Source organism: Hippopotamus amphibius, chromosome 1, assembly GCF_030028045.1.
Source record: "Hippopotamus amphibius kiboko isolate mHipAmp2 chromosome 1, mHipAmp2.hap2, whole genome shotgun sequence".
NCBI classification, from domain to species: Eukaryota; Metazoa; Chordata; class Mammalia; order Artiodactyla; family Hippopotamidae; genus Hippopotamus; species Hippopotamus amphibius.
This window is the reverse complement of record NC_080186.1, coordinates 55,418,043-55,438,271: the sequence shown is the minus strand read 5'-3', so window position 1 is coordinate 55,438,271 and position 20,229 is coordinate 55,418,043.

The window sequence follows — 20,229 nt, the reverse complement described above, 5'->3', positions numbered from 1 at the left end:
TAAGTGCTTTGGGCTGGTTAGGCATGTTTCTTAGAAACTGGAAGTTATAAGAGGTGTGCCACTGTCGTATTTTTGGTTTAAAACCAAGCCAGCCCAGATGGACTGTGACATCAAGAGTAGGCTTAGGATAAAGCTATGCGGCCAGTTTACGGTGCCAGCTTGATAAGAGCATCCCTCAACATCAACCTCAAGCTGGCTGTTCAGAGTAAACATTCTAAGAAGAAATCAGAACTAGGTCTTGGACAGACTTCCCCATCAGTGTTTGGCATTAATTAAGAAGCTCAAGATCCAGCCATGCCTGCTGTCAGCTCTCACCTCAGGCCTTTATGTTTGCTTTTCCCTCTGCCTCACAAGTGCTTTACCCAGGCAGCCTTCTGACTCTCTCCCTCACCTTCAGGTCACTACACAAAGGCCACCTTCTCCTTGAGGCCTTCCTTGACCACCCTACTTAAAATCAGAAATTCCTTCCTCCGCTTAATTCTTGTTCATAATACCTATTATCACTGAACAGGCTACATATTGTACTTATTATGTTTTTATTGTTTATCTCCCACCACTAGAGTGTTAGCTCTGTGAGGGTAGGAATTTTTGTCTGCTTTGTTCCCTACTGATATTTTCTAGAAAATATCCATAAATATTTGTGGAATTGATCAACTATGTCCTTTAATCCTCACAAATACTACATCTTTTAGTGCTTCTGTTAGGTGCAAATCCTGCCATCATTGTTGTGCTGACAATGACGATAAATAACCTCAGTCCAAGTGCTTTAGTCATCTTGGGCTGCCATAAATTGGGTGGTTTAAACAGCTGAAATTTTATTTCTCACAGTTCTAGAAATTCGCAGTCAGAGTATCAGCATGGCCATATCATGGCTAGAGCCCCTTCTGGGTTGCAGAGGGCAGTCTTCGTGCTGTGTCCTCACATGGTGGAAAGAGAGAGGGTTGGTGCTCTCTTCCTTCTTATAAGGGCACTAATCCCATCAAGGGGGGCTCTGCCCCCATGACTTAATTACCTCTCAAACCCCCTACTGCCTAATACTGTCCTATTGGAGGTTACGGTTTCAACATACGAATTTTGCGGGGACACAAACATGCAGCCCATAACACCAAGTATTCAATCACATATGTTGGCTCCCTTTCTAAAATTACTACTATTGCCCATCTTCTAGATGAGGAAATTGAAGCTCAGAAAGGTAAATAATTTGCTCAAATCATAGAATTAGGCATTAAACCCAGGTTTGTCTGGCTCCAGAGTTACATGCATATAAACTCAATGAATAGTTCATTGATAAAAATAATTATTAATAGTACCATTGTGGGACTTCCCTGGTGGTGCAGTGGTTAAGGATCTGCCTGCCAACGCAGGGGACTTGGGTTCCATCCCTGTGCCACAAAGATTCCACACACCACATAGCAACTAAGCCCGCGAGCCACAACTATTGAGCCCATGTGCCACAACTACTGAAGCCCACACGTCTAGAGCCCATGCTCCGCAACAAGAGAACCCACCGGATTGAGAAGCCTTTGTACCACATTGAAGAGTAGCCCCCACTCGCCACAACTAAAGAAAGCCTGCACGCAGCAACGAAGACCCAATGCAGCCAATAAATAAATAAATAAATAAATTTATTTATTTTAAAAAATAGTAGTGTTGTTATCATCACACTTTTCATTTGGAAAAATTATTTCCCATCCATTAACTCACTGGATACTCACAACAGCCCCATAAGGGAGAGAGCAAATACATCATCCCCTACTCCTTATAGATGAAAGCTTAAAAGACTTGTCCAAGGTCACATACCTAGGAAACAAAGACTGAGGGGCACTACAAAAGCTCATTCCAATAGCTTTGGCCAAAGTCATTCGTTTGTAAACCCAAATGGCACGGCTCCAAGTCTATCAATCCATATGAAGTCAGACTGTTAATGAGTGTTTTCATGCATATTAATTTCTTCTATTATAGTATAAGTATTTACATCTGAGCTGTTGATTCACTCTCAGAAAATTTCTAAGTGACTGGACAGTTCCATATTTGAGTAAACAGGACTAGGGCAGGGGACTTCGCCCCAACACAATGCTTCACAGAAGGGGACGGTAATGTGCTCCAGCTCCAGGGGGTGGCAGCAGTGAGAAAAGGACCAAGTCTTCCAAGTTTGGCATGGACACTCTTTACAGAGCACTTTCTGGGAGCAGTTATGGAATATTCTATACAAGCCAAGCTCTAATGGTGAGATAGGGCAAACATTTTCTACATGAGTAAAATCCTGAAGGATTTCTGAACACATTAGGGAAGGCAGACACTATGAGAGACAGGCTAGATGTATCGCTCATATAGACCTTTGGGGACTAAGACATTGTTCTTAGAGATTGTCTTTTGGAAAGCTACTTGGGGAGGGTGCATTGTGCAAGTCCCAAAGTGCAAATTAGGAATAGACTCCACAGCTCAGATCACCCTGTGGTTTCATTGCCTGCTCACCTGCGTTCTCTGATCACCCACCCCACATCACTTAAATGTACAATAAGTTCCTTGAAGGCAGCAATTGGGCTATATTTCTCTTTGTATCTCAAGTACCTTGCACAATGCCAACTGTACATATGATAAATATTTGCCAAATAAAATTAAACAAGCAAGATTTTATCATGGCATTCGTATATCTAAGCTCCTGCCACTAGCCAACTGTGAACTTCCATACAAACAAATATTGCTGTTTATTTTGTATTACCAGTATAGCACTGAGCTGGGAACATGGTAAGTTTTCAAAAGATTTCTGCAATGAATGTTTGGATAGATGAGTTAATATTACAAGATTTAGGATTTCTTGCCACAATTCTTCTCCTTAATTGGTTGCAACATTTTTAAAAGATATAACACACTTAGCACCCAGATCTTGGTTTCTAATCCCACTCTTCAATAAAAGGAACCAGAAAGTCTTGGAGAAGTGATTCTAGGTTTATTCTTGGGCTGGGACAGGGAATATACAAGATGAGTCTGGAACATCTTATAGCATGGGAAAGTAAGCAAATGCTCAAAAGAAATGAGAGGTTTGCAAAAGGAGCACAGAAGCCAAGTGAGAAGACTTCCAAAGGCCAAAGCTCCCCATGGCGAAAACAGTTTACACACCACAATAAATAAGGTAGTATCAAACCACATCCCAAAGTATAAAATGAATAGTCATGAGTCCATACTGATATAAATAACTGAATAAAATAAGTTGGGGAAAAGAGACAAATATTCCATGCTTCGGTATTCAAAGTGATTCATATAGATTGTGGGAAGACATTCGGGAACCTTTCTGAAACCTTGAAAATGTTAAAGTATGTGGGCCGAGCCATGGGATTCAGAATGTCCTGCTTGAGCAGTGGAGGAGCTGAGGGTGCGGGGCGTGGAGACTAATATCACCCTGTTTGGCCCTGGAGGATGACTGGTTAGCCAGAGACAGGTAAGATTCCTCAAGGGAGGAACAACCTAAGACAGGCACAGTCGCAGAGGGGCCAACACGGGTGGGGCACAGACCCCTAATATCTGAGAGAGGTCTCCTGCCCCCAGGGCTGTTTTGCTCTCCACACCCAGCTCAAATCCACACCTGCTCAACTCAGACCCAGAAAGTAAACAAAGATAATTGCCTCAGTCATGTGAGGCCTTTGATTGTTTATGGGTGTAACCTGAGAATGTTAGTAGAAGAACTCAATAAAAGCAACCTGGGATGAGTCAGCAGGGCTCTTGATCCGAGAGGTCTTGAGCCCCCCGTCCCACTTTTCTCTTCAGTCTGTGTCTTCTTCAACCTTGCGGCATGCGTCACTCACCTCGAGTCGCCGAGCTGGTCTCGGCAATAGATACCCCGCCCTCACGGGTAGTGAAGTATAACTCTCCACATTTTAAGTGTGGGCTGGGCATAGTGACTTCCTTCAAAAAAGAACAGCATGAAAAGGAGGGGAGAAAGAGTAACTTTATAGTGGAGAAACATAACAAACTCTACATCTGTGGGAAGAAGGAGCCTTGGGAGACATCCTTGGGAAACAGGTCAGATGGGCGGCAGACGGAGAAACACACCAACAGGGAGGCTAAGGGAGCAGCACATGCCTCCAAAACATGCTGCAAACAGCGATGTGCTGCAGACAGCATAATGCGTAGGGAGTACATGCTTTAAAGCATGAATTTAGGGAACAGACCCCCTGTCCTGGATCCCAGGAGATGTTTATCTGCTAGGCTCAACAATTAGAATTGTTTCTTCTCCTTGTCCGAATGTAAGCTCCTTCTCTTGAGATATTTTCAAATTCATGTCTTCCTGGTACAGGCAAATAAATATCAAGGACAAAGTCTCAGAAGGGACAGAGTACACTCTTGGTTAAACTACTCCAAGAGTTAGTTTCATTTCTTTGTCTCTGGCATACATTAGTCAGCTGATCAAGGTTAATGCCAATAGTGACGTCACACTGATAGTACGTACATTTGATAGGACGTGATACAAATGGCACTTTACCTCCAAGTTCTTCCTCCCCAAAGTCGACAACCGCAAGTCTAATCATAAGGAAAATATCACATAAATTGAAGAATATTCTAAAAATTCCTTAAACTGTCAAGGTCATTAAAAACAAGTAACTTGTCACAGACAAGAGGACAAATAAAGATAGCGTGGTATCCTGGATGGGATCCTGGAAGAGAAAAAGGACATTAGGGAAAAAAACCAAGAAAATATGAATAAATTAAGGACTTTATTTTTTAAATGTGTCAATATTGGTTCATTAATTGTGACAAATGTACCATACTAATGTAAGATGTTAATAACAGAGGAAATTCAGTATGGTATGTATGAGAACTCTCTGTACTATCTTCACAACTGAAACTATTCTAAAATTAAAAATTTAAGTATAGGAAAAAAGATACAGCATACTTGCAATGATATCCCAGTGCTGCTTTACAAGAGGTTTTGGTAAATTTAATCTCCAAAAAATGAGTGACTAAGGATTTCATCTCTCCAACGATGCTTCAGAAAACTTAGATGACTACCATCTACTATGTTGATCACTTTTAGGTTCTCAAATAAGTTTCTTTTCCCTATGGTCAGCTTTCTTATCCCACCACGAGGCATAATTTGCATGGCTTCGTCTATAAAATTATTTCTCTATGATTGACACAGTTACTGAAATTCTGCCTACTTTGGATTTTTTTCCCACAGCCAAAGAAGACCTCCTAGCAACTACTCTGTCCACTGTTGGCCAATGTTATGATTCTCTTCTTTTCCCAATGACTCCCTCGCCCTCCTCTTCAAGCTCCACAATCACTGCTCCGCTCTGAATACACCCTAAGAAAGCAAAGTAATAGCGGAGGGCTGGACATGAGAAGGAGGGCTGGACAGGTGCAGAAACCCAGCTGCTAGGCCTACCTCGGACTTGGCCTTTTCTTTTAGTGAGCTGAGTCATTTCCTCTGGCCCCTTTTTATCCAATTGAGATGAAAATTTGCTTTTCTATTTAAGTCTCAGCGCTCCTTTGGTGTCTAAAGTCTACCTTTATCCTTTTGGATTCGTCACTGGCTCTGAAGGGAAAGATAAAGTTAAGCTCATGGAGCCCGCCTAAGGCCTCAAACCACTCAGCATGGCAGGAGGCCACGGTTAAACCCTTTTGCCCCTCCTCGAGGTAAGCCTGTACATCAACAATTACCCGCCATTTGTAGAGATGGTGATGTGATCACCTTCCCAAACCCCTATACTGAAACGCAGCCCTCTTCGAAACATCGATATTTGCAAGCACCATCAAAGACTAGATTAATGAAATGGAAGCAGGTATCAGTGAATCATACTGAATGTATTCCTCAAACAACACTCATTAACATGCAAAGCCCATTTGTTTCACGACCAGCCATTTCTCAAATTGAGAATTCCTGTTTTATATCACTTTGCATGCAACTCTAAAGTAGATTGTAAACAAGGACCTGCGAGGAAACAGAATCAAATGCAACTTTCATAATTATTAGAAGTGTTCACTCTCATTAACAAGGGGTAATTGTTTCTGTTTTGTAAATTGATCTGAGATGAAAGGAGTTAGTTAATAATTTATACTGTACTATGGAAAGGGGGCTGTGAAAAGACTCCACGGAAGGATTTGAATTAAACAGCCTTTCACCCTTTTAATATCTCACAAGAGATTCTTCTGCACTGGTTCATTTAATTTAGTGGACACCGCAGTGTGGCCCATTGATTGTGGACAAAACTTCTGAAGGGCCTGGTGAGCACCCCTGTTAAAACGTGGGAAGAGAGTAAAGTTGGATGCGAATTAATTTGATTCTGTACATAATTCTTTTTCAATGGGATTCTGTGTCCCATTGCAAAGGCATGAAAAAATGAGACACTGAGTTTGATTGCTCAATATTCATCTACATTTTCCTCTCTATGGGCACAATATGCTTGGCTTAATTAACTTTTCTCAAAGGTGAAGCCGTGGGCACCATCTGCTGTGAGACAATCACATTTGTATGCCTCTCAGAATAATCCCTTTACTACTGAAAACAGCTATCATATAGTAGCCAACACCAAAACTTTCAAACATTTTTGGCCTGGGAGAGAAAGACCAAATCCATTCTGGTCCACAGGCACAGTGCTGGGAGACGACGCTGTGCAGAGGCAAAGGTGGCTGTTTTTGTTACAGCCCCAGTCCTTGCTCAGGAATGATTTTGAGCTTGCCTTGTCTTCCCTATGCCACCAAATTAAAAATTCTACATGCTTCATTTAAAGCCCAGCTCAAGAACAACTGCACAGCAGGAGCATCCTCCTTCTCTCCTACCTCTTAATTTCAAACCAACAGAAGAATAGGAAAGTGCACCATGAAAAGAATCATCAAGTCACTCAAAATCCCAATGCAAAATATTGAGGCAAAGTTTAGCCATTTAATTTTTTAATCAAGCCTCAAGGACCACACAGTGTTATCAAGGGCCTGCTGAACTTGCTCGAAAGCTGGGTCATTATTTGATCTTTGTGGCTGGTAATCTGATTATCTCATTGTGGAGGTAAACTTCAGACCCAATCTTGTTAGCAGCTGGCGAAGCTGGATTACTACAGCTACTGAACTGGAAAATGAACTGAGCAGTCCAGCTTTGGCCTTGCTCTCTTTGAGCCCACAGTTGGCTACTTCAGGGTATATACTTTTGTGTCTGAATCAGCATTTTATTCTAGAATCTCGCACTGCTGCGTAAATATATTCTCTAACGATAATGTCGAGCCACGACTCCAATACACAACCATACTCTTATTTACACACACCTATATTCTAGTGCATGCACACACACACACACACACACATCAGCTTCAAAGACTCCAATACAGGTAATGCTCTGTTCAGAAAAGTATATGGCCCAAGATGTTTAATGAAGGAAATCAGTGAGCATCATTCTTGGCTTTGAGATTCGCACTCAACAGAGTTGCTAAAATATGCAAATACTCACAAGAGTTGTGTGGTCCCTGCTTAAGACACTCACAGTTTTGCTTGTGGTCTCACTGAGGCATTGACTGCTTTTACAGTGAATGCCCAGCCCCGTCAAAGCCCAGAAAGTCTTGAAACATAGCTTGAAAGAGTTCAAAGGATCGAAAAGACAAAAAAGGACTAAGCTGGGATTTTTATGTACACTGAAAAGAAGAATAAAATATAAGTTCTTTAATGCAGGCTGTTATGGCAATGTTACCCATATCAAAGCATTATGGTGCTACGGAAGAGGGTTGAAAATTTTCTTGCACACCATATGCAAAAGAGAAATAGGAACAATTTAGGCCGGCGGTGATTTTGTGACATGAAACATTGAATGCTCTTTTTTGACACACTATTGAGTGAACAAGGAATTCAAAGAGTTTGAACTGGAACAAGTTTTCTGCCTCAATAAGCCATAATCAGCCCCAAAGAACTGAGTATTCCTCAGAGTAGTGGTCTGCTCTCAAGGCTGCCCATGGTGGGTTTTGCTGGCTATTATAATGTGCATCAAAGCAAGGGCTCTTATGTTGGCTTTCCTCTTATCAATTCCGCTAAAACCTCCAGTCTTTGGTGCGATTTCTGAAACCAGCACGCTGATCAGCGGCGTTCCCAAATATCAACATCTCCCACAATCCTGGCAAAACCACATTAGAATACGGAGCAAGTTAGACAGCAAAGCAACTAAAAAGGAAGGATCTTTGCTCGGTGTGTGATATTGCGGACATTATTTAGTAACACGTACAATGGTCCTTGATTTATTTCCAAAGTCTAGTGAATGAGGCAATCTTGCTCTATGATTCAAGTAGAGGCAACAAAGTGGATTTTACAAGAGATTGCCTGCTTGGAAGAGAATAGCCTTTTTTCTTTTCTTTTCTTTTTTCTTTTTTTTTTTTTTGCTTGGAGTGGAAAAGAATAGCCAGATTTTAAATGCATTTTCGCATTTTAATTTATTTTAATTATTTTCAGGAAGTTTAATTCATTTTTGTGATTTTCTCTCCCAACATGGAAATTTTAAATTTAGTCAGAAAATGTGCAGTAATTCTAAATGTTGATGTTTACCACAAAAATCTGCTATTCCTGTATTATGACTGTTTTTCAGCATCTAACAATTAAATTTCGGCAGCATGGTACAGAAGCATGGGAATATACCATTAATTATCAGTACTCCTTTTTGACAGTCTTTTAAGACAAAAAGATATTTTTCAGCATGTTAAATAATAATTGAGTTTGCTAATACTAAATTATTATAATCACAATGTAATAAATCACTGATGAAACTATACGTAAAATAATAATCTGATCTAGTTCTAAGCAAATTTGCTATGCTGTTCTATGTAACTAATTGTGCCTATGTTTAAAAGCAATAACCATTTCCTGGAACAACAACATGTCAATTTCTTGGCCGGTCAGGGACCCTGGCTATAGGATCTCTGCTAGCAGTGCAATGCAACAAATTTTAAGCAGAGGAATTAAAGGGTAAAATCTTCAATGACGATTTCAGCCAAGGCATAAATGCCCAAATCAAACCTGGAACTAATATTTACTATAGAAAGCTCTTTGTACACTGCTAGGAAAAGTGGCATTCTTCTCATCTTGAAACAAAAAAAGCATACCTTTTCTGTTCAGGTTGCTCAGCAAGCCCCAAAATTACAGTCTATGGTTTTTCCAGAATGACAGGAGAGGGAGGATAAATTCTTATGTCTAAATTTAGATCTGAATTTGCAAGGAACACCTTTTAATTAAGCATGACATTTGACACAATCAAGTTTGAAGTTACCTGTACACCTTCACACCTATGAAAATTGTAAATTCTCAGTGCAACTTAACATACAGTATCTAACATGCACAGCAGTCTACCTGTGACAGACACATCCTTGAGAGAAGAATTTGTTTTTTTAAGAATGTGGATATGGTTCTTTTTCCTAATTGTCTTATTTTACCTCTTCATGAGATATTCTAAATTCTACCATGTTAACATATAGATACAATATAAATTTTCCTGCATCCTTTTGACCATATCTTACAGACTTTGTCACCAATGTTACAATAAAACTTACCCACCCACTACTAGAAGAGATAAATAAAAGTAAAGGTGACAAGACATATTCATGGGAAATGTTAGAAGTCATCAAAATATGATGTTCCACGTATAAAAATTTTTTAATCTGTAATTTAATATTATAAATTTAAGATAATTTAATATGAAGATTGGTTTTATTTATTATCTATCTCTTGATAATATACATTTAAAATGAAGAAATATGTAGAGGAAACTAAGTATATAGCTTCCATTTGCTAAGCTCTGAAAACACATTTCAAGATGGCTATCAACAAAAAGAACACAAATAACAAATGCTGGCGAGGATGCAGAGAAAAGGGAACCCTAGTACACTGTTGGTGGGAATGTAAATTGCTGCAGCCACTATGGAAAACAGTATGGAGATTTCTCAAAACATTAAAAATAGAACTACCATATGATTCACCAATTCCACTCCTGGGTGTATATCCGAAAAAACAAAAACCCTAATTTAAAAAGAAGCATGCACATCTGTGTTCACAGCAGCATTATTTACAACTGCCAATATATGGAAGCACCCTAAATGTCCATCCACAGATGAACGGATAAAGAAGATTTGAGACACACACACACACACATATATATACATACATACACACACACACATACATATGCAATGGAATACTACTCAGCTATAAAAAAGAATGAAACTTTTCCATCTGCAGCAACATGGATGGACTTTGAAGGCATTATGCTAAATGAAATGTCAGACAGAGAGAGACAAATATTGTATGCTATCACTCATATGTGGAATCTAAACATACAACAAATGAGTGAATATAACAAAAAAGCAGCAGACTCACAGGTAGAGAGAACAAATTAGTGGTTACCAGTGGGGAGAAAGAAGGCGGTGGGGCAATGTAAGGGTACAGGAGCAAGAGGTACAAACTATTAGGTATAAAACAAGCTACAAGGATATATACAACACAGGGAATATAGCCAATATTTTATAATAACTATAACAGGAGTATACACTTTAAATTTTTTGAATCACTATACCATACACCTGTAACATATAATATTGTTATATGTATATATATAATACAGTTATATATAACTACACTTAAATTTTAAAAAGATCCTAAAGATAAAGTATATGAAAACAAGTCGATCACCTTACATTATAAAATAGACTGGGCAAAACAAATGCAACTTGAGTAGAAAATGGATAAAGTCATTTTTTTAATTTAAGGAAATATAGCTTTCTATTTTTAAATCAATATAATATTTCCCCTCCATTTCTTTGTCTGTGTACAAAGTAAAATAAATTTAATTACTAGAATTTAATCTAAGTAAGTGTCACTCTTCAGGTACTCCCTTTAGGAGTACCAACAATGTTGTCATTGCTCACAGCACATTCTGGAACTACTTTTTGAGACATGCTTTAGAGATGGTTTACAAACATCCAAGAAAACTGAGATTACGGGTCCTTAATAGTCAAGAAGTCAATCTTTTTATTTTAAAGACCTAAAATCATGTTACCCACTTTGAATACCTTTCCAAATTATTCACCAAAATTGGCTCTCAATGACTCGACTGTTTCCAAATAACCAAATCCTCTTGCAGAGAATAACGATGTACCACATCAAGGATTTCACGGTAATGTTCCACAGTTTCTGACAGCAATTCCCAAACAGGAGTGATGAAATTGTTTGGATTACAGTAATTGACTTCATTGGAATAAGTATATAACCATGAGGGTGACAGCTCTGACGAGTGTCACATTTCCTTATCGTCACCGCTTCACATGCATACGTGGGTAGCTAGGGAGCTAATGTTTTATAAAGCACTTGGTACCATAAACACCCAGTAAATGGTTGCAATCACCATTACATTGTATAGTAAAGGGTGGTTTCGGCAGTAGTGACTATAATCTCTCTATTGGATTGAAAAGGCCAAATAATAATGAACAGACCTCAGCACAGTGTCCATATGTGAATACAGTTTCCGGATTTAATTACAATTATTTAAATAAAGGGACTAACTTTTCTCTTTGGCTGGAGGCATCCCTCCTACCTGTTCACTGGTTAGTCTGCTGATTGTAGTTGCCACCTTCCATAACTCTGTCATCTCGATCAAGGCTTTCCTTCAGTAAATATATCTTGTGTTTCTTTGAAGCTCTGAGCTTGTCATCTTTCAATTCTGTTTACTATGTTGTTTGAGTCACCTATTTAGAGATCATGATACCAGGGCAGATTGTATCGCTTTAGACAAAGGCCATTGCAAAACTAAAATAGGAGGTAACAGCAGTTGTATTGTGATTCTGAGTAAGTTAGTGAGTGGATACTCAGGTACTCCACCCAAATCCCCTCTTCAGGGCTATTTACCCATCCCCCAACTACCATAAGTAGGTTACTCAGTGGTAAGGACCCCAGTAAACAATTCTAACACGCTGCTACGATAGCTCCTGCAAGTCTGGGAAATCAGTGGCCTACAATAAGTAAAATAGAAATTATAGAATTGCCACAATACTGGAAAAAGGAAATTGAAAAAGATGATAGAAGGAGGTATGCTAGAATGGGCATACTACTCTAAGTCCAGAAAACCCCCAGCCATGTTCATGAAAGGGGCCAGAGCACTCCATTTACCAGTTATTGATATGGAATGTGCTAGGGAAAGAGACATTCGCACCATGGAGAAGCTCAGCGTGTACTCTGTAGGCCAGGGTTGATGGCAGGAGATACTGTTATAGAACAGAAATTCCAGAACCTGAGATAAAAGATGTCCAGTAATAAATAACACTTAACCATTAAAAGCAGAGTGGGCCCAATTATTGTGATGAATGGCAAGACTGGAGTGGCAACCAAGGCACCTCAATATCCAAAGAGATATGGAGATGGTTATCGGAACGTAGTGTTCATAGAAGCAAAAAACTATGGGCAGGCAATAAGAGTATTGCTTAATTTATGCAACTTTTTAAAGTCAAGGATAGATGACTGGGAAACTAAGGGCAGCCAGTCTAGTAAAGTCATAATCTCTTACCTAGTCCTGAGCCAGTTCCCAAATCCAGAATCTACTGACTGAAGGAGAGGTCAGGTCCCTGCGATGATGGACCCTGAAACACTGCATCAAATGTATTCTGTTGTAATTCTCACAGCCCTTCCCTAAATGAATGTATGGCCATTTACTTGGGTAATCATACAATGGAGAAAAGGAATACTCGGACCTTTTGAGGGCTGTGGGACACAGGGTCTGAAAAGACATTGATATCTGGGGACTCAAAGCACCAATATGACTTCCCTTTTCAAGTGGGAACATGAGGGGGCAAGGTAATAAATGGTGTTGTCGCCAAGCTCTAGCTCAAACTGGGTTCACTCCATCCACTGGGTACTTCAACACAGGAGTGATCATTTTCTAGTCTCCAAATATATAATTGGACTAGACATACTTTACAGTTGGCAGAACCCTCATATTAGTTCTTTGACCTGTGGGGTAAGTGCTATTATAGAGCAGAAATCCATGTAAAGCCTTAGAAACTGCCTCCCATTCCCAGCCAAGGTAGTAAATCAAAAACATCAAATCCTGTGGAGAAGGGCAAGAAAAATACCACATCAAAGATTTAAAGCATGTAAGGGTGATGGTCCCTCTTGTATCTCCATTTAATTTACCTATCTGGCCTCTAGAAACCACCCAAATGGATCATGGTAGATGAGAGTAAAGTACTATAAACATAACCAAGCAGTAGCCACAACTGCAGCTCCTGTGCCAGCTGTGGTATCTCCGCTAACGCAGACAAACAGAGCCTTGGGCACCGGGTATGACGCCATTGATCCGGGGGATGGATTCCTCTCCATTCCTATAAAAGGAACATCAGAAGTCCACATTCACAGGGGACTGACAATAATATACATCTAGAATCTTGCCCTAGGGCTATGTTAACTCCCCCTCTCTATGTAATAATATAGTCCAAAAAGGAACTCAGGTTGTCTGGACCAGCAGTTCTCATTCAGGGGAAATTTTGCTCTGAAGAGAATTCTTGGCAATGTCTGAAGACATCTGTGCTTGTCACAGATGAGAGAAGCAAGGAGTGAGACTACTGGCATCTTGCGAGTAGAGCCAAGGGATGCTGCCAAAATCTTAAAATGCACAGGACAGTCCTCCCACAAGAGACCACAGACCCCAAGGAATCTGGAGCAAAGATATGGACTCTGCAGCAGAGAACTATACACCGTTTAAACTGCTCTCATCCTACAGGCCCTGAGAGGGACATCAGGTGACCATGCAGACAACGCTTCCCATCATGAGCTAATGACCACAGTCACTAGGCTGAGAAGGCACAGCAACAATCCAAAGTAAGATGGAAGTCACACATTCAGGATTGGGAACGGGTAGGGCCAGAGGACAGAAGTAAGCTGCATAAACAGGTAAGTCATGCCCTCTCTACTGTCCACCACTGTTGCCCTGACACCTCTCACTCAAATCTCAACGATGGCTGCATGGAATGGACAGCAGTCACTTTCAACCAGCCGATGGATGGGGAAAAAATGCCAGGCTTGGTGCATATATGGGTTACCTCGGTATGTGGGTGAAAGACAAAAATGGACGGCTGCACTACCCCACCCAGAAGTGGTCATGAAAGAGAGCAATGAAGTAAAACCCTCCCAACTGACAAAGCTCCAGGCTGTGTATTCTGCCATTCACTTTATGTGAAAAAAAACAGTAGCCCAGGATAAGAACATACACAGATCCATGGGCAGTAGAGAATGTCCCAGCTGTTTTTTTTAAGGGGCATAGAGGGGGGATATGGATTGGAGGATTAGGAACAGAACATCTAAGGAAAAGGTATGTGATGTATGCATGTGAGTGAGCACAAAAGTATGAAGATCTTTGTACTACATGTTAACTGTCACCAGGAAGTATTTAACATAGAAGTACTAAATAACCAGAAGAGGTGTGACTTAGCCAGCTGATGTCATCCAACCTTGTAATTTCACACACCAGCGCTAGCATAGTGCATTAATGAAGTAAGCATGGCAGCAGGGATGGAGGATATGCATGAACCCAATAGCATGGGCTTCCACTCACCAAGGGTGATCTACTATTGCCACTGATAAATGTCCAACCTGGCAGCAACTGAGATCAATGCTACCCTCCCAGTATGGCACCATCCCTTGAGGTCAAATACCTGGTGGCAAGATGACTAGCAGAGAAATATCCCACCTTTGTAGGAACAGAGATTCATCTTACATGGGATCAACACTGGGAACAGCCTGGATCTGGTTATAGGGTTATCTTTCCTGCCCTCAATGGCCTAAGCCAGCACCAAAATCCAAGGACTTAGAGAACACTTGACTCACCAAGATACCACAAAATACTGCATCAAGCCACAAAACCAATTTTATAGCAAAGGTGTATAGCACCTGACACATATCATAGACCATACTACCCAGAACTACTGGCCTCATAGAGCAGTAGAATGGCCCATTAAAGATCCAACTAAAGTAATTCCACTTCTATGATTTAGAAAGCTGAAAAGAGCCTCACTACCTGAACAACATCAGAAATAACCCAGATAAAATACAAAATCATAACTTTTCTTGAACCTACCAGAGCAAAAATACATGACCACCAAGTAGCCTTAAATAATAAGGAAAGATAGACATTTCTAAGTAGACAAAAACACAAATGTTGCCTCACTTTGTGGCAGAGCACAAGAGGAGAGACTCACGGCACCATACAAGCATATAAGAAGAATTCAACTAAAACTTTTAATAAATTGTTAAACTGAGTGTACACTAGTGTGAGTGCGTAAAACCCCTGATGGCTGCAGAAAGAGAGCTCACACTGGCTCTTCTCCTCTCACCTCTGTTATATGCATAAAACAGATTAAGAGTAGGGCAGAAGACCAGAGAAAGCTTCCTTCAATGGTGCAGCCTGGGAGAACAGGAACAGTTGCCACAGCAGAAAAGGCACAAAGCACTGCCCCACCCTAATTTTCTACAGAACAAAATCTTTAGGTTGCTGGGGTAAGGGCAGCAAACCCTGGTACCCCGAAGGCACATATTTAAACCCACTGTTGCTGAGGGAAGGGTGAAAAACAAAACTCTCTTCCTTTTGGTGAGGGACAGAACACTGTCCTGAACTCAGGCCTTTAGAGCACTCCTATAACTGGGAGAAAGGCAAGAAACTCTCTTCTTCACAAAACCTGATACAGAACAAGGCAGAGTTTGGCTATGATGGAGAAAGGTCCAAGAGCACAAAGGAAGGCTCACCTCTAAGACTCAAGGATACAGGACCTGCCTAAGAGTAAGGCCAAATGAGCACACTAGAAACCTTCCCAACTCCCACCACCAGGCTAGCAAGTTCCAAATAAGAAGCAAAAACAATCTGTCACCAATAGGGGAAAAACATGAACACAAAGAGACCACTTAAAAGACACAGATGCATAGGAAAAGCCAAAAGCTAAGAGTAGAACACGAACCTTGCCAAAAATCCTTCAGTAACTCAGGGCCCAACCTAAACACAAAGTAACCCTAGAAGCATTTAATGCCAAATGTAAACACAATTCAGCTCCTGATTATATTAACTCAACTACCCTAACCACACACACACACACACAAACACACAGGCACACATATGACTTAGCATTACAAAACAAAACACTACATAACATACAAAGCATTACATAACAAAAGTTAAGCTGGTTTTAGTCATGAATACTACTTACCTAAGTCTTTGCTTTCCTATACACGATGCCCAACATTCAATTAAAAATTATTTTTAAAAAACACTAAAAACAAATGAGGGAAAACTGTACTATCAAGAGACAAAGCAATCAACATAATCAGATGTTGGAACTATCAGACTACAATTAATATGGGAAAAACTTTAATAGAAAAGGTGGACAACATGCACGTGGCAAATTTCAGCAGATATTTGGAAACTATAAGAAAAAGCAAAATGGAAACGTATAAAAACCTGGTATTAGACATGAAGTATGCCTTCCACAGGCTCATAAGTAGAACCAACACAGTCAAGGAAAAAGAAACAGTGAACTTAAGGACAGGTCAATAGATATTGTCCAAACACTAAGAGGAAAAAGAGTGAATAAAACAGAATAGAGCACTCAAGAGTTGTGGGACAATATCAAACGATCCAGCACACCAGAAAAAGAGGACTAGAACAAGCTAGAGAAATATTTGATAAGACAGTGGCCAAGAATTTTCCTAAAATAATGAAATACAGCAAACCACAAATCAAAGAAACTCAGAAAATCTCAAAAAAGATGAACACTAAAAACAAGAAACAAAGCAAACAAAAAAACAGCCCTTCACACATACACAAACAGGCACACGCTTCTCAGTAAATCACATTCAAACTGCTGAAAATCAATGACAAAGAGAAAACTCAAAAGGTAAAAGAAAGATGGGGGGAAAAAATGTAACATACTGAGTAAAAAAGATATGAATTATAGCAGACTTTGTCATAAACTATACACTCTAGAAGACAACAGAGTGACACTTTAAAATCCTGAAAAGGGGGGAAAAACCTATCTCCTCACAATCCTATACCCACTGAAAACATCTTTCTAACAAAAGCTGAGAGAATTCATTAGCAACAGACCTGCACTACAAAATATGTTTTTTAAAAAGTTCTTTAGTAATAAGAAATACAATGTCAGAAAGAAACTTGATAGTACACAATGAAAGTACATCTCCAGAAATGATTAAAATAAAAGCAAATGTAAAAGGTATTTTTCTCATTGTAATAGCTATAAAAGATAATTGACTAATTTTAAAACAGTAGCAATGAATTGAGGGTTTATAGTACAAAATATGTAAAAGTAAGATATATGACAAAGTGCATAGAAGATTAAAGGAAAGAGGGGCAGATTCGGAATATGCTGTTGTAAGGTTCTTATGTAATATGTGAAATAGTATGATATTATTTGAAGTTAGATTGTGATTATATAAATATGTATATTTTTTATTTAAGCTTTTTATTGGAGTATAATTGCTTTACACTGCTGTGCCAATTAAATATGTATATTTAAATGCTAACAAACAACTAAGAAAATCTTCAAAAGAAATGCAAATAATAAGCCAAATAATGGCGATAAAGGGGAATTTTTAAAAATACTCAATGCAAAATGAGACTGGAAAAAAAAGAAAAAGAAGAGCAAAGATAATGGAGCAAACAGAAAACCACTAGCAAAATGGTAGGTATAATTCTAACCATGTCAATTACTATATTAAATATAAATGATAAAATCATTTTAAAAACAGAGGTTAACAAACAGCAAAAAAAGGAAGACCTATCTGCATGGTGCCTATAAGAAACCCACTTTAAACCTAAAGATGTAAATACGTAAAAGTATAGGACTGAACTATATCTGTCTTACAAAACAATCATCAAAAGAAGGCTGGAGTGACTACACTAAGACCAGGAAAAGTACAGTGTGAAACAAGGAACATTATAATGATAAAAGGGTTAATTCACTAAGACAAAACAATTCTGTTTACATTCCTAACAGGTGGGGTTTAGAATACACAAAGCAAAAACTGATGGAGGTGAAAGGACAAATAGACACATCCACAATTATAAGTGGTGACTTCAATGCTACTGACTTCAAAGGTAATTAATAAAACAAAAAAATAGAAACCCAATAAGGATACAGGGGACCTGAACAACACAATTAACCAACTTGACATAACTGACACCCAACACCAGCAGAATACATGTGCTTCTAAGTACACATAGATCATTCACCAAGAAATATTCCAGGCTACAAATCAAGCCCCTCAAAATTTAAAATAATTGAAATGATATGTTCTTTGGCAATGACAAAATTAAACTAGAAATCAAAACCAGAAATATATCTTTAAAATTTCCCCAAATATTTGGAATTAAACAGTGTACTTCTAAATAACCCATTGGTCAAACAGAAAGTCAGAAGAGTAATTAGAAAATATTTTAATTAAAATAAAAATAAAAATGCAACATTGCGAAATTTATGAAATGCCCGCTCACAATGCATAAACAACACATAAAGAGAAGTGCACAGCATTAAATGTTTTTACTGGGGAAGAAAAGAAGTCTCAAATCAATGATCTAAGCTTCCATCTTAAGAAACAAGAAAAACACTGCAAATTAAACTCAAAGCAAACAAGAGAAAAGAAATAAAAAACAGCAGAAATCAACAAATTTGAAAATAGGAAAAAAAATGAAACAAAAAGTTAGTTCTTTAAAAAGATCAATAAAATTAACAAACTTCCAGACAGACTGATTAAGAAAAAAGGAGAGAAGATGCAAATTGCCAATATCAGAAATGAAAGCGGGGCTATTACTTTAGATAATACAGTCATAAGATAATAAGTGAATATTACAAACAACCTATGGACTTCTACTCAACAAAATAGATGAAATGGACAGTTTCCTTAAAAGACACAAACCACCAAAGCTTACTCAAGAAGAAATAAATAATTTGAATTTTCCTATACCTACTAAAGAAAAAACATTTTCAATTAAGAACATCCTACAAAGTAAACTACAGGCCTAGATAGCTTTACTGGCAAAATCTCTTAAACTTTTAAAAGGAAAAAAAAATTTTAAATGTCAATACTATACAAACTCTTCCAAACAAATAGAAGAGGAATGAGCACTTTCTGTCTCATTTTATAAGCCAGCCCATTACTGTGATACTCAAATCAGACAAAGAAGTTACAACAAACCATTATCTTTCATGGACATAGATACAAAAGCTCTCACAAAATATTAGCGAATCAAATCCAGGAGTATATTTGTAAAAGTAATATAGCATGACCAAATAGAATTTATCCCAGGAATGCAAGGTTAGTTCACCATTTGAAAAATCAAGCAAGGTAATTCACCGCAACAAGACTCTTTTAAAGAAAAATTTGTTATCATCATCTCAGTAGACACGGGGGAAATAATTGATAAAATTCAACATGCACTCACCATAAAATCTCTCAGCAAACTAGAAATAGAAGAGAAATTCCTCACTCTAATAAAGGGCACTTACCAAAAACCTACAGCTAAAGTCATACATAATGGTTAAAGACCAAATGTTTTCCCCCAAGATAAGAAACAAGCCAGAGATGTCTGTTCTCACTATTTCTAACTAACATTTAAATGAAGGACATAGCCAGCGAAGAAAAGAAAGAAAAAGAAATAAAAGCCATACCAATTTAAAAGAAAGAAAGAAAACCACACTGTCTCTCCCTACAGATAATATCATTATTTATTTAAGGAAAAAATTTAAAGAATATGCAAAAAAAGCTAGTAAGACCAATAAGTTAGTTTAACAAAATCACAGGACAATATATACTAGCAATGAGCAACTGGAAATTTAATTTTTTTAAATATCATTTCCAATATCATCAAAAGTGAAATATTTGAGTATATATCAAACAAAATATATACAAGATCTGTACATATGTTGAAAACTGCAAAGCACCAATGAAAGAAATCAAAGTCCTAAATAAATATAGATATACATATTTAAAGATTGAAAGATTCAATATTCTTAATGTGTTAATTCCCATCAAATAGATTTTTTTGTTGGCCACGTCTCTCAGCTTGCAGGATCCTAGTTCCAGGCCCCGACAGTGAAAGTGCTGAGTCCTAATCACTGTACTGCCAGGGAATTCCCTTAAACAGATTTATAGATTCAACATAATTCAAATCAAAATCCCAGCAGGATCCTTTGCAGAAATCTACAAACTAATTCTAAAATG